The 15,968-nt window shown below is 31.1% G+C and overlaps 1 protein-coding gene across 1 annotated transcript in view; it reads right to left on the reverse strand.

Moving 5' to 3' along the window:
- Cdh19 (cadherin 19) overlaps positions 1–12,917 on the reverse strand; it is a 102,847-nt gene extending 89,930 nt beyond the window's left edge. The window contains exons 1-2 of the mRNA XM_057770503.1: positions 12,802–12,917; positions 2,964–3,012 (exon numbers count right to left, since the gene is read on the reverse strand). The gene's annotated coding sequence lies outside the window, so the exon portion shown is untranslated. The remainder of the gene's footprint in view (positions 1–2,963; positions 3,013–12,801) is intronic.
- Positions 12,918–15,968: the final 3,051 nt, after the last annotated feature.

Consider the following 15,968-nt stretch of genomic DNA (forward strand, 5'->3'; position numbering starts at 1 on the left):
GAAAGAGAGAGAGAGAGAAACAGAGAGAGAGATTCAATAAGAATTTATTTTTATTTTTTAAATTTATTTTTTATTTTTAATTTTCTAAAAAGAAAACAATCTTTTTTTATTATACATAACAATTTAACTTGCCACTCTGTCCCCTCCTCTCATTCTCTCTACATACCCTCCACCCCTACCCTCATCCAATCCTCAAAGAGGGTAAGGCATATTGCTTTGGGAAAGATTCAAAGCCCTCTAATATATATATATATATATATATATATATATATATATATATATATATATATATATAGAGAGAGAGAGAGAGAGAGAGAGAGAGAGAGAGAGCAAAGTATCATTCAAAGAGACGCAGTTCCCAAAATGCTACTACATGCAGTAGGGATAACTTCTGGTGTCACAATTAGTGACCGCCAGTCTACCCCAGCCATGCAACTGTCAACCGCATTCAGAGGGACTAGTTTGGTCCTATGCTTGTTCTTTCCCAGTCCAACTGGAGTTGGTGAGTTCCCATTAGTTCAAATAAACTCTTTCAGTGGGTATACTTGATCCTTTTGTTCATAGTCTCATTTCTCCACTCTTCAACTGGGCTTTGGGAGCTAAGTCCAGTGCTTCGATGCAGGTCTCTGCCGCTGTTTCCATCAGTTGCTGGATGAAGATTCTATGGTGATACTAAGATATTCATCATTCTGACTACAGGGCAAATCAAGATTAGGCCCTCAATCTTCCATTGCTTATGGCCTTAGCTTAGGTCATCCTTTGGATTCCTGAGAATTTCTCCAGAGCCAGGTTTCTTGCCAACCCTACAATGACTACCTCAGTCAAGATATCTCTTTCTTTGCTCTCATCTCTGTCCTTCCTCCTTCTTGACTGTCCCATTCCCTCAAGTTCTCCTCTCAACCCTCCCCCTTTCCTCTCTTTTCCCCATTCTACCTTCCCTTCTTTCCCCACCACCATACTTCCATTTTTTTTTTCAGGCAACCTTGTCTGTTTCCACTTTTCAGGTGAGTCTGTATATTTTTTTCTTAGGTTTTACCTTATTATGTAGCTTTTCTAGGATAATGAACTATAGGCTCAATATCCTCAGGATATGGAAAATCTGGGAAAATGAACAAAAACTACAGAGACAAATATAAGCAACAGAGAGAAGAAAGAGAAAAGAAAGAATCTGAAGTGTGTTGAAGATACTATAGAAGAAATAGACTCATTGGTCAAAGCAAATATTAAATCCAACCAATTTTTAAAACAAAACATCCAGGAAATCTGGGACATGACACAAAGACCAAACCTAAAATTAATAGGGGTAGAAGAAGGAGAAGAACTCCAGCTTAAAGGCACAGAAAATATATTTAACAAAATCATACAATAAAACTTTCCCCACCTAATAAAAGATATCCCTATGAAAGTACAAGAAACTTACAGAACACAAAATAGACTGGATCAAAAAAAGTCCCCTAGCTATATAATAATCAAAACTCAAAATACACAGAATAAAGAAAGAATTTTAAGATCTGCAAAGGAAACAGGTCAAGTAACATATAAAGGTAGATCTGTCAGAATTACACTTGAATTATTAGTGGAAACCATGAAATACAGGAGGTCCTGGGCAGATGTCCTGCAGACACTAAGAGACTACAAATGCAATCCCAGATGACTATCCACAGCAAAGCTTTGAATTACATTGATGGAGAAAACAAGCTATTCTATGACAAAAACAGACTTAATATGTATCACAAACACAGCCCTATAGAAAGCACTAGAAGGAAAATACCAACCCAAGGAAGCTAACAGCACCCATACAAAAACAGATAACACCTCACCAACAAAACCCAAAGAAAGGAAACACACAAACACTACTACCAAAAATTATCAATAAGATTTGTTTTGCTTCATAAATAATTGAATTGCTACTACTGAGGTACAATCCAGTCCCTAGCTGAATGAACAATGCATAGATAGACAGACAGATAGATAGATGCTAGATGCAATAGATCTGATAAAAAGAATAATTATAGGTAAGTGGTGGATATGATATGAACACAAGAATTATATTTTGTTTAATTTGGAAAAGTATCCAAAGAGTTAATATGAAAACTAAATTATAATATTTGTGTAAACTTTTTTCTCTTAAGTCTATAGTTTGATACATTGTGTTAATTGAATTTTTACTTATTATTTATAGTATTTCATGTGGTTGTTTGTTTCTGTCGGGGGGTTGGTGGGTGGGTGGTAGGTGTGCATGTCACTGATTGCCTTCTGTGACTCATGTGCATCTTCAAACCCACAGCATGGCACCATCAGAACTCATTAGAACTCTCTTTGATCTATTGGGACATTGCTTTCTCACATTATGTGAATTTTTTCTGCCTTTATCTTTCAGTGAAATATTGCATTCAAATCCCTATGGAAGCATTCTGAGCAAAGTCTTTTCTTGTACCATAATGCAATATTCATAGAATTCAGGAATTTTCATCACCATTACAGAGCCTATAAGAAACTAATAAGAAAACAAGAAGACAAGACACAGACTTAGAGCAAATGATTGTCGATTATATCTATTAAAAGTACTGTAAGATATTAGAGAATGTTGAAAATGCAACAATAATTGTCATTATGAAATGCAGTATGTATGAGCATTGGAATGAATTTTCATGAAAATACCAAAGGGCAATGTGTTATACAATAGTAAGTATTTTGTCTTGCAATAGTATTGTAAATTTAGTTGCATTTCATACTATTGCAGTTAGAACAGTAACAATTAAAAGAGCAACTCTTCTGAGGTAAAAAGCATGTAATGAGCATTACAGTGTTTTTTGATCTTGTAATAAAATTCAGTATTATAGGAGGAATGATTTTTTAACTGATTTCTTCTTTTCTCACACATTATATTCCAACCATATTTTCCACCCTCCAGTCCTCCTAACTTTCCCTACATACCTCACCTCTCCCAAAAATCCACTCACCTGCTTGCTCTTCAGAAAGGAGCAGTCCTCAAAGAGACTATCACTAAAACTGCAAAAGAAAATGGAGATAAAATAAGACAAGGCAAAAGCCTTCATATCAAGGTTGGACAGCACATATAAATACGCTAAAAAGAGTTTCAAAAGCATCCAAAAGAGTCAAAGACACACTCACTCCTACTGTTAGGAGTCCCATTAGAAAAAACAAGCTAGACAACCACAATATATTTACAAAGGTGCATGGGCAGACTCATGCCAGCCTCATGTTTGCCAGTGCGGTCACTTTGAGAACATATGAGTCTGTTTAACTTCCATTTCCTCTGACTCCTGTAGTCTTTCCTTGCCCTCTTTCTAGGTGTTCCTATATGGACAAGTGGAAGGACTCAGGGCAGACTACCACTTTAGACTCTGCTTCATAAGATCTGGATATTGGTCTCCGTACCTGCTCCCCCATGTTTCAGGAAGAAATAACTCTAATTGTTATTGGACCAGTGGACAAGACATCAATCTACGAACATAGCAGGATATAATTTCTTTTTTTCTTCTTTTGCCAGTAATGTTGTGTTTACTTCTACATTTTTTTCAGGCTATTCAAGGCTTTAGTTCCTTGAATTCCAGAGTATATGTGGTGTGGGATTCTCTACTAGCAGTGTCCTTAAGTTAAACGAACCTTTTGTCATTAATTCCCACAAAGTCTGTATCATCGTTGTCATCACTGCACACAGAGCATCTTGCAGCCAGGTCAGATTGTAAATCTATACTTTCATAACTAGGTTGGAGTACTAGTTTGTCTTTAAAAATATTTTGTGTGTGTGAGAGAATGTGTGGTTCATGTGTGTAGTGTGTATGTGCACTTTGTATGCTAGAACAGAAGTTAGAATATGACTATTAGTGGCCTGCCTTTTCACTCTCCATATATTCTCTTTAGATAGATACCTCAATGAACTTGAGCCAAGTCTGGTGGACAGAAATCCTTAGGATTCTTCTTTTCTCTACCACCTATTACACCCCAATCTTTTTCACAGGTGGTTGGAATTTAAAATCAAGTACTTATGCTTTGATTACAAAAATTTTATCTACTGTGCTGTCATTCCATTCTTAAATAAATTAATTTATGATGCAAATATTATTTCAAAATTTTTATACTGAGCATATAAAACTTGATGAAAGTAATGTAGATTGTATATGTACATTTACATGTAAATTTTGAATGTTTAAAAAGAAAAATATATAATACCAGATATTGTCAATTTTATAGTAACAGATACTTAAAATATTACCACTTTAGAATTCAAAATCTAGCAATACAGTTCTGAACAAATTGTTAATTATTAGTATGTGGTGTAGAAAGTTTACAATAGTTGTATCTGAATTGTGAAATGTTTCTTCGTATACTCTCTGCTATGTTTAAAGTTTTTATGTTTTTCAGGAGAATGGTAAAACTTTTCAAATAATTGTCCAGTTGTGACTGAAGATGATGGCATCTGTCACTAGTGCAATCCAGGCAAAAAAAAAAAAACATAACAATTAGTTATATCAATAAAATACCAGCTAAGAGGAGCATCTCTGCTCTGCATTTGCAATCCTGCTTATATTTTACATTCCTGTGAATATATTAGAATAAACTCCAGAATATATTATGTGAGGAAAACATGAGAATCTGGTATTTCAATGTGTTTAAGTTTATCCCCAAATGTATATAGGCCTATTTGTATTTATTAATTAGGTTCCAGAATATAATATACATTTCATGATATTTATGCTTGTAAGTAAAATGTGATTTAGATTTTTAAATATTATACAGAATATTAAATAATATTAAAACACCATAAATGTTAAATATTAAAAAATATAAAAGCATCATAAAAACATTGTATAAAAACCACATTTTATCCAATATTATACCATGCAGAAAAAAAACTATGTCCAGAAATTTTGAATGTCTGATCAACTATTAAGTATTTATTTGTAGTCACACATGTGTAAAAGCCATTCCTGTGTTTTCCTGGATGGAAAAATGAAAAAGACAGTATTTAATAATGTGACACTTCCAGCTGATGTTTTGTGTTTTTTACACTGAATAAAATTCTATAAGTTTTATTTTATCCTCTAGACCATTCTTAAAGAAGACATGGTAAAGTATTTCCTGTTACCTCACATAAGACAGTTTTTAAATACTGAGATTGAAGTCTTGAGGGAAAAGAAAAGTCAGAATGATGGATGTGGTGGCAATATGAAAAAAAAGCTGAAACTGGTGAAAGTAGGAGGGATAAATATAGAAACTCAATACTACTTGTGATCTCTTAAAAATCAAGAGAAACTTGGCAGTATCACAGAATGGCACTGTAATACAGCCCTTAAATGACCATAGAAGAAAATGGGGAAAATGTGTTGGAATGAGCTCTTGTTCATAAGAGGGAAACAGTGTCTCTGGACTCTGTATTGTCATTGCTCACACATCATCTTCAGGTCCTAAAATACCCATTAAACAGAACAAGAGGGTGGATGAGCCATCTATGTTTTATTATTTACTACTCATGTGTATAATAAGTCATGCAGAGTCATAATTGCTTCATTAGGGTTGTGATGCCTTTTTTGACATTGCATCCCATCCGTTAACTGTATGAGTGATGTCATAGAAAATAATGGGACTCATAGTGCCATCCATTCTTAGTGTGTAATTTACTCCCTCAATGCTTGTTCAGTGAGGATGAATGCTGGAAGAATGAGCAGTGCATTTGAGGCACTACACATGGTCGATTTTGATGGTGAAAAATATGTCTAAAATTGCAACACAGAATGCAGTGGATATAACATACAATGAAACAGTCTAATTTTCTTAAATCTATCTCTCATTTTTCTTGCCTTCTACAAGCTCTCAAAAACACATATCTCCCTTAATATATCACATTTATCCATCTGTAAGGATAAATAAGATTGGTATAACAATTGAGCAGAAAGCCAGCATATAAAACATTTAAAGATAAAATTAATATCATTCATCCATTAAGTCTGGTCCATGGAAATACTTTGTAAGATGAATGAAAGAGAAAATAAGAACAAATAATATATTTATTTTAAAGGAGGAATTTTATTTACATTCTGAAAGGAATTGATGAAATACTATGACTTTATGATATAGGGAATTATGTCTGAATTAGGAAAATGACTTTAATCAGGGACATATAAAATTTACAGCTGCATCTATGAGGCATGAACATACAAAACCACACACAGAGACACACAGACACATACACACTAATGAGGAGGACACTATCTTGCTAGTTGGGAATATAATAAGAGGGTAACTGAGGTGCATATGATCAGAACACACACATATGTATGTATGTATGTATGTATGTATGTATGTATATATATATATATATTCAGAAATTTTAAAATGAAAGAATGTTTACCCATGGTATTTTTTTATATTATAATATCTATTTCCATAATACATATATGCAAATGATTTTATGTAACTTCTATTGATGATAGGATTGTTATTCAACCTCATCAAAGTGAAAATGTTCTTTCAAATGCAGATCTGGAAAGGTTCAAGTGTCACAAACTGCTTTCTTGGGAGCAAAGACAGGCAATGGGTTCATTATGTGAGCTGTTATACTCAGAATTTTAACTGGCCTATTTTACATTTCATAAGTGTGGGTAGGTATTGATTTGTACATTTGTATATTTAAACAAATACTTAAATACAGCAAATCACATATAAACAGTAAATTTCTAGCAATTTTCATGTTCTCAATTTTGAATTAGCAATCATTATTTTCTGCAACACACACACCCCTTTATAAGTGCCAGCAGCAAATATAGTTTATGATAGTTGAATTCATTCTTTTGTGATAAGCATGCTTAAGTGACTATGACAAATGATGCAATCATGCTTGAAGCAATACATGATATTGCATAGACATATATAAGTAGAAAATGATTGCAACGTGACTCTGAAAAGTAAAAAAAAGTGTTTTCAAAAAAAGATTAATCATGAGTTTAGGAATGAAAAAATATTTTTATACATTCACTTATACAGTTTCAAACTGAATTTTATTAGTAATTGTAATTTCTTTGACCCATTTTGATTACCTAAATATTTATTAGGTAAATATAAAATTATGACATTCTGAAAGGCTTGTGAAACATGAAATTCTAAGTCCACTAAACCCAGTTTCTGGTGAAGAAAATAAGATAGTGTTTAAAGCAAAGAGTCTATTCCTGGAAAACTATTGAGAAGGCTTGACAAAAATGATCTGTTATAAGACTTATAATATGATATGACCCAGGAAGGAATTTCTAAAACTTAAAATATTAAGAATACTCTTCAAAATATGTTCAGAAAAGATCATGAAAAGTTTCTCTAAAATTCAAAGGTGTTATATTAAAATCTAAGTGTTTAGAGTAAAAATACTGCAAGGTTTTGCAGGATTGTCTCTCACTCTCTCTCTTTCACCCCCCCACACAGAGAGAGAGAGAGAGAGAGAGAGAGAGAGAGAGAGAGAGAGAGAGAGAGAGATCTTAATATAAAAAGCTCAGAGTGTATAATGTTACTTGTATGTGTTCATTCTGGATTGCCAATTGATGTGCTCTTTCCTAGGGAAGGCAAATTCTCCAGGTCCCTGCTATCTTCAGTTGCCAATAGCTCTTTGGGTAGGGTTGTAGCCTCATGTGCGTTCCCCCATACATTTTGCATGTAAGCTTTCTTTTTTATTGTATTTAAGGCTAACTTCATGAGATGGACCCCATAATTAACATTAATCAAGTGGCCAACCACCTTAAGCTAGATATGTCCTGGGCCTAAAGGGAAACCTAGTATCTGTCAAAAAAAAACTTAATCTGTCAATGGAATATACAGTAAATAATGGAAGACATGACCTCACAGAAACTATGGCAGCATACAGCAACAGCATATGTACATACAAGGAGTACATACCATTACCAAAAAAATCTCAACTATAACCAAGAAGCTATTCATAATTGATAGCTGATGGCAAAGTGAAAACCAATTATCTCAAATAAGATTTTGCTGGTATATATCAACTGCATTCCAAGATTGGTTGTCCAATGCAATATTAATTCCATAATTTTTTGTACTTTTAAATTATTTTATCTTCTTTATATTTTGCTTTTTTATTTTTATTTTATAATATTTTCTTTTGGGGCATTTATTTTGTTGAATCAAGATTTCTATGTAGCTTTGGGAAAATAGCTTCTGTAACCTAGGCTGGGCCCAAACTCACAGAGATACACCTGCCTCTGCTTCCTGAATGCTAGGAATAAAGTTATGCGTCACCATCATCTGACATGGTGTATTTTTTAAGAATTGAAGAATATATAGTTGGGGTTGTTGGAAAGTGAGGTCAATTAAAACTATAGTTTAAATAAAAAGAATTAATGAAAGCACTGATACCATGGCATAGGTTACCATTGTAAGTGTACAAAAGTGGCATGCTGAATTCAGATAATTTGAATTAGTCATTAATTAGTGATTAGCATTTAAGTCAAGTAAAATGGTCATCTCTAATAAGAGGAGGTAACTAAACAATAATAAACTATTTATGATGGTTTTTATTTTCAGCATGCCTTCTGGTCCATTGTTTGTTATTATGTTACTATTATGAGGATTATAATTTGATCTCAGGAAATATGATATCTTAAGTAAGTCTTATTTTGCTTATGAGTACATTGACTATGTTATGCTTTTTCCTACTCTGTGTTCATTTCCAAACCCCATAAGTGACAGAAAAGACTTAAGGAAAACTATGAGATTTTTCCCATTATTTATGCTTTATATCATTCTTTTCCACTTATATTTTGAGTACAATACATTAACAATATTTTATAAAAGTTTAAACTTTTAGATAACTATTACTGGTTTGCTAAGATTTGTATATCCATGCAAACATTAGCATTAGAATATAACTTCAGGTTTGTATTCAATATTCAATGACTATAATAATGTCATTCTCAGAAAAGTGGGTGAAAATGGAGGTCATCATATAAAGTGAAATAAACCCAAGGAAAAGGATGGTTGGGAGATATTTTCTCTCATATGAGAAGTTCAGAAAAAGAGAATACATGGGTGTAATAGCAACATTAAACATTTATGGAAAAAAGTTAGAAATAAAAGAATAAGAGTGTGATTAGAGAGGTGTATATTATCATTTTCTATTAGAAGTATATGTAAAAAGTATAACAGTGATACAGACTACTTTTTGCAACCAATACATGGATAATAGTGTCATGATAGCTCACAAACTGTATAATAAAAGTATAAATATTATTTGTATTTGAGTCTAATTTGAAAAAGTGTCCTAGACAGATACATAAACAGGAACACTCATGTTCTTAGTAATAATAACAACCTTGGTTAATATTTATTCATATAATTTAAGCAGTATTTACCATAATTAATGCTAAAGTATGCATTCTATGAAATAGTATTTTAGTAATAACAGTAACCATAAAATTGAACTTATAAAAGTATTATGAATACAACTTAAAATAATCATTCTTAGACATATATTTAGACATATGTTTTTGTATCTATGAATGTTTCTTTATTATTAGCTAAAAAACCTTATATGCCTCTATAGTTGATGTAATCTATAAGCACTTAAGAGTGAAAATACATAAAGTAATGCTCATGTCTAACATTTTCCATGGGAAGCATTATTTAGAAAGGATTATTTGTATGGAACTAAAAGATTATTGTAGCCTGGCTACATTTTTTTCAAACACTGTGCAAAAAGGGCAGCATTATCTTTATCAGTTAAAAATTATTTTATTACTGTCAGTGAGTGTTTTCTTAGGGATAATCGACAATGCTCTACTTCAGTTTTACAGAGCAAAGACTATATCATTTCCCTGTTAATGTTTGAATGGTTTAGTCACATTTCATTATTTATTTGTATATTTTGAGAGTGCTAACATTTTATTAAGGGAGTTTACGTATTTTTAAGTACATATTTTAATAACAAAATAGATAATAGAAATGTTGAGACTGTTTAACTACAATATGACAAAAACAGAAATATTTATATCCCTGTAACTTATGTATAGTTTGTTCATTCCCAAAGAAGTATGATTTTTATTTAATTCATAGAAAAAATTTAACTTTCTCATTTTAAGGCATAATAATGAGTTAAAAGTATTCTCAGTTTAATATACCATATTGTAAAGCACACAATTCATTCATAATATAAGGTACAAGTAAAGCACAGATCAAGTATTGATAGTTCATCAATAATTTACTGTACTCAATAACTCTTTAAATTTCATTTTCCATATCAAAGTAGAGCATTTGAACATCAACATCATATTTTTCCTTCACTATTAAGTCATTTATCACTGCTTTTATATATACTTTAATAATTAGTTTGGAAAATTCAGTAAAAATTTGAGTGTTTTACAATTGTAAACACTGTCTAAGATGAGACAAACACCTTCTTAAAGGACCATGCCAACATATTCAACAAAATATGTGTATTTGAAAGAAAGAATTAATTGGCTAATGATTTTTAAATTTATTATTATTGATCCGCATTTGCTCTCTTGAGTGTTTACTGCAGTTAGTAAATCTCCCCTTGTGTCTGGTTTTGTTTTGATTTCCCAGGTCAAACATCTTCCCAGCCAGTTTGGAAACATCATCTCTCATTTCTGTGAGCTGTTGTTGGAGTCATAAAATGATTCCTTTAAAGATATTAGGAGGCTCCTTGCAGCTTTATTCCAGCCTTAATCTGTTATACAAAAGTGAGTAAACAAGCTGGAAGATCATAATCTTAAAAGAGTATCACTAGAACATTTAAAAGGTGTATTTTCTTTCTTGTATTTATTTGCATGTTTGGGTCTCAATATTAACCGGCTGGCAGTAATAATTCCAAAGGAAGGTGGATGAAAAGACAACAAACATACTCTTTTTAGGATTAAACCAACTGTTATTAGTTTCTTCAGACTCAGTGAAGTGTTCATTACTAACCATAACTTGCAATGTGTAAGATCTTTAATAGATGCATTCTAAAATGATAAAAGGTAAAACCAGTTTCAGTTAATATTTATTAATAGAATATAATAAAAAATAATTTCTGAAAAATACATGGAGACTTTTATGCATGCTTTACATTTTATGTAAGTTAAAATTATTTTCTCTTATGTGAAACATAAAATTGTACATATAAACAAGGTAATATACACACAGCATAATATTTAAATTCAGTTACAATTATATATTAACTTCAAATGTCTTCTGATATTGGAAACCTTAAAAAGATATATCATCTTAAGTCATTGTTAAATCAATTTGTAAAATTTCTTTGGATAACCATTCTAAAGATTCCAACATGGGAAAAAGACAAACTAACAACACCAACACTGTAAACAGAAGGACTACTTTAATAGTTATAGAAATTGAAAAAAAAAGGAATGTTTATAGGAGGGTGTATGTGTATGTGTGTGCATGAGACTGTGTGCTTGTAGGTAGAAAAATATTCGGACGTAATAAAGAACAAAGCTTACCCAAGTGTTAAGCTAAAAATGTAGATCTTATTCATACAATGAAAGATATACTACATTAAGTGTTAAAGAAGTCTTGATAAAAAAGTAAACTCATTTAAAGAACAAGTAATTGTGTAATTATTGAAATACAAATAAAATACTTAATTTTAAATGATCCTACATATGTAATTTAGAATCATTTTTCTATTTAAAAACTTATTTTGCTGGTTATTAAATTCAAGCCTTATATATACTCATATTATGTGTGTCAAATTTCAAAATGAAACAATATTTTTCTTCAAAGTTGAATCTCATAATGAAGCTTATATTAATAATAATACATCTATTATATAAGTTACATAAACTTTTATTAGTTATAAATACATTCAAATAAAATATGCTATAAACTTACATCAATGTTTCTTATCTTAACTATAATTTGATTATAAAGTTAACATGTAAATTTATATGCAGAAAATGTTTTTGGTACGAAGCATTTCATTTACATGTAATATTCTAGATTTTATAACTTTTGAAATTTATTTTAGGATATTTTTAAAATAATAATTCAATCATAATTAAAATTTATGAATTAATTTTATTCAGAAGATGTTAAATAACCTTCACTATTAATTTTGACTTTTTAATTTTCTGCTTGCTTCATTATCTTTTGTCTAACATTTAATTTGAGATATATAAATGCCTTTGAAAATACGTGAATTCAAAAATGTATCTTCTTGCTACTCAATATCTTTATTTTAATATAAACATAATAATATTTACTGCTTAATTTCTTTTGATAATTTTTTTAAAAATTGAAAAATATAGAATAACAAATTATATAATTATTCCTTGATTTTGATAATTCTTAATCTTCTAATAAACAATGCTATAGAAATATGTGAAAATTTTAATCTGAAAGTATTAAACAAGAATAAATTGTCATATTAAATATTTATTTTGAAATGAAGTTTATTTTTCATGATTTATAGGAGCACAACTTCATTATCCATATTTCATAATGTTAAAAAGCAAATGTATGACAATTTAAAATAAAGTCCAGACTTACCTATTTATAGAAGAAACCTAGCTTTCTAATTTTTTAATATTTAAGAATTTTTTTCTGAATTAGTGTTAAGATAATAGAAGTTTGATTATGTGGAATAGTTTTAGGAAATATCCAAAAATTTATTCACTTTAATTATTTCTAGATTGAATTTCTTTAGCAAATGCTGATTAGCCATCATTTTTCAACTTCTTCCTGAATTGGTTTATTGAATATATATAAATGTATATCTTATACATTTCAATCTATAACAGATGTTCAGAGTCTCACCTGCTCAGATGCAAAGCCCAGGGCACCTGAAGAAGTGGGTATTACAACTTGGTAGCAGTTACAGAAGAAAGAACGGAAAGATCTTCTATCTTAGATTTTCAGGCTTCACAGAAAAATCTTCATTGTTCAATGTGCTCTGAGTTAGGGTTGCTGCTCTTTTAGTAGCACAACAACTCTCAGTATGTTACTGCAAATTCAATGCTATTTCTGCTTCTCCAAGTAGAGCAATGGACACTGAGTCTTTTGTGCAAAATACCATAAGGGCATTCTGATGTCATTTCTTAGTCTGAGGCTAAAATGGAGACAACAAAACAAGTAGTCTGAGGCAACATTTTCTCCCCACCCCCATCTCTTTATATCTTTCCTGTTTTGAATCTTTGCTAAAAACAAGCAAAAGAAAACTTGCTTAAGATGACATGAGGGAACTTATGTAACAGAATTCCACAAATGGAGAAGACACACCCTCTCCTTGAGGATTACCCCAGCAAACAAATGATCATTTTAATGCTGTGAAAAAAATTACTAAAAGAAGAAGAATCCTGAACTCTATGTCTAGGGTTCTAGATTCTTTTTAATTAAACCATTTTTACTTAGGAATCATATATATTGCATAAGGAGAAGACATTCTTTAAATTTTAATACTTTTATTTCCCTTGGCTTATTTATTAAACAACCTTCAATTTCAGGACCAACATTTAAGACATGAAATTAATTTGTGTTGCATGCAGGTTCATTTTTATCATAACCATGAAAATACAGCAGCAAATGTAGTAGAAGAGAGCTAGTAGTTTATTAATGTAAGAAAGTATATGCTTATCAATTTACACTTTCATATTGTAAATGTGAAAAACAAAGTTTATTAGTTTTGATTAGACAAAAATGTTATGTGCCTTATTAACATTAAGCAAAACTAAGTTCTGTGCATTTATGCAAATAGTAGTACTCATGTACTTACTGATTATCTTATACTTTTATGACAAGTACATTTGACATATTGCAGACATTATTGAAAAATATACAATCACAACTGAATGAGTATTTATTAATTCCTGATGGTTAACTGAATAAATTTACAAAGCAACAGCAGTCTAAAATGTTTATATGCATTTATGTAAATACACATGAAAACACTTGGTTTTTAATACACATAATAAGGAACACCCATCAACTCAGGAGTCCTTACTTTTACTGATGACAGTTTTTCAAATCTTTACTGGGGTATCACGCTAAAAATCAAATAGTCTCATTTTTTTCTCCCTAGGGATTTTCAGAGTATCTATGGCCATTTCATTTTTGCCCTGCCATACTAGAATCCAACGTGCCAACGTCTAATGGTGGTGATGGGTCTTCTCTGTGCAGAAACTGTTTTTTTTTTAATGCTGGGTGCCCTTGGCAGTGTTTCCTATGAATAGTGCTGTTATGAAAGAGACAGTTGCTGGAATAAACAGCTTTCTTCTTCAGTTCTGGCCAGCCTGCAGTCACAAATGTGCTTTTGGTCAGTTTTAAATGCTTAGGATTTAGAATGTCGATAGATTTTAAGCTGGTTATCCCAGACAATACAGTCATGAATCTATTCACAAATGTCCCTAAATAATCTTTTTACTCAGAATTAGTAGTTATAATGCCCACAAGGATTCTCTTGAAGCCTCAGCGTATTTCCTTAGTCTACGACTCGGCAATATTTCTGGCTTTCTGAACATGCTAACCAAACCCAAAATAATTATAGTCATTTAACACAGTTAAGACTGACTAAGAGAGTTTAGGAGAAAAAAATGCCACTTTTCATCTGAGTACCATTCACACATTACTTCACATTTTATCCAGTCTACCTAACAATGTCATCTGGGTTCTAGTGTTGGTATCACCAAACATCAGTTTTAATCCCTGCACTCATTTATGCTTTACTTTTCTCCTAAATGTAAAGTGTGATCTGCACAAAATTATAAATTCCACACTTCACATCTTTCATAGATGTGAAAGCAAAGCCAACAAACATTATATGAGTATAACTTGTAGTATGTCTCTTGAAGCTGAATGATGGTAAATCAAAATCATTGGCTTAAAGACAGACAAACAAAACCACTGATTTTGATATTCATTTCAAACAACATTTGATTTTGCCACAAGTGTTTTGTTTTGATTTAATTCACCTGCCTCTTTAGGAGAGATGTCACAGAGGATGTAGATGATATCCATCAAGAAAAATTAAATAAAATTTCAAATATACATCAAATTATCCAGTGTGTATTACAAGCTTAAAAACATTTCAACTTTTGTTCAAGGAACTGTTGAACATTCTATACTAATGTAATGGATCTTGGCTCATCAGTCATATTTTCCAAGTCTCTGCCCATGTTTTCTCTTTTCTGATAACTCTGTTGATTGCTTTTCTGTGGTTATTTTTAGCTTGGAAATTTGCTCAAGTGCTTATGTTTTTTTGTTAGCCATCTGCTAATTCATGAATATGTAACATACATCCCAGTCTATTGCTTGCATTAGACACAGTGTAGGTGTTTAAATAGGGATGATATTTTCACTTTAATTTTAGTGATTATTGCTATTTAATCTTTATTTATGTCTTTTTCAGACCTGTCTACACCTCTTCCTCTTCATGTCTTTGCTGTTTGATCTGGTCATTTCTAAACATATTCCAAACAGCACTTAGAAATTACCCAATAGCCAGATTCTCATTATTAGGAATTTATTAGGTGCTAATATTTTTCTAAATCTAAGGGAGCATTTTCTGTAATATTTTATTAAATGTCAAATGTGGCATATAAACCTCAAAATTATATTTATATTTAACTGTATTGAAATTATCTCACAGAAAGCAAAGACAAACTTTCAATGTTGTACTATATAAAGTACATAACCAAACATTATTCAAGTATCTAAGAACATATTTCTCACCTTCAGAATGTTCAAAATAGCATTTAAGTGGAAATTCACTAATGGCGTAAAGTAATTAGGATTGTGAACTGTCTTTCTAAGAAATAAGTTATCATAATATTAATGGATTTAACTATGGTATTTTCATACATGTATCATTATAGATGTTCTTTTTTATCATTTCAACATTGAACTTTCACCATTCATGTTAACTCTTACTAGCCCATTTTCTCCCATCTTTCTTCAATAGTTCCCTTTTACTGACACATGACATGTAT

The sequence above is a fragment of the Chionomys nivalis genome, chromosome 5 (genome assembly GCF_950005125.1).
Source record: "Chionomys nivalis chromosome 5, mChiNiv1.1, whole genome shotgun sequence".
In the NCBI taxonomy this organism is placed as follows: domain Eukaryota; kingdom Metazoa; phylum Chordata; class Mammalia; order Rodentia; family Cricetidae; genus Chionomys; species Chionomys nivalis.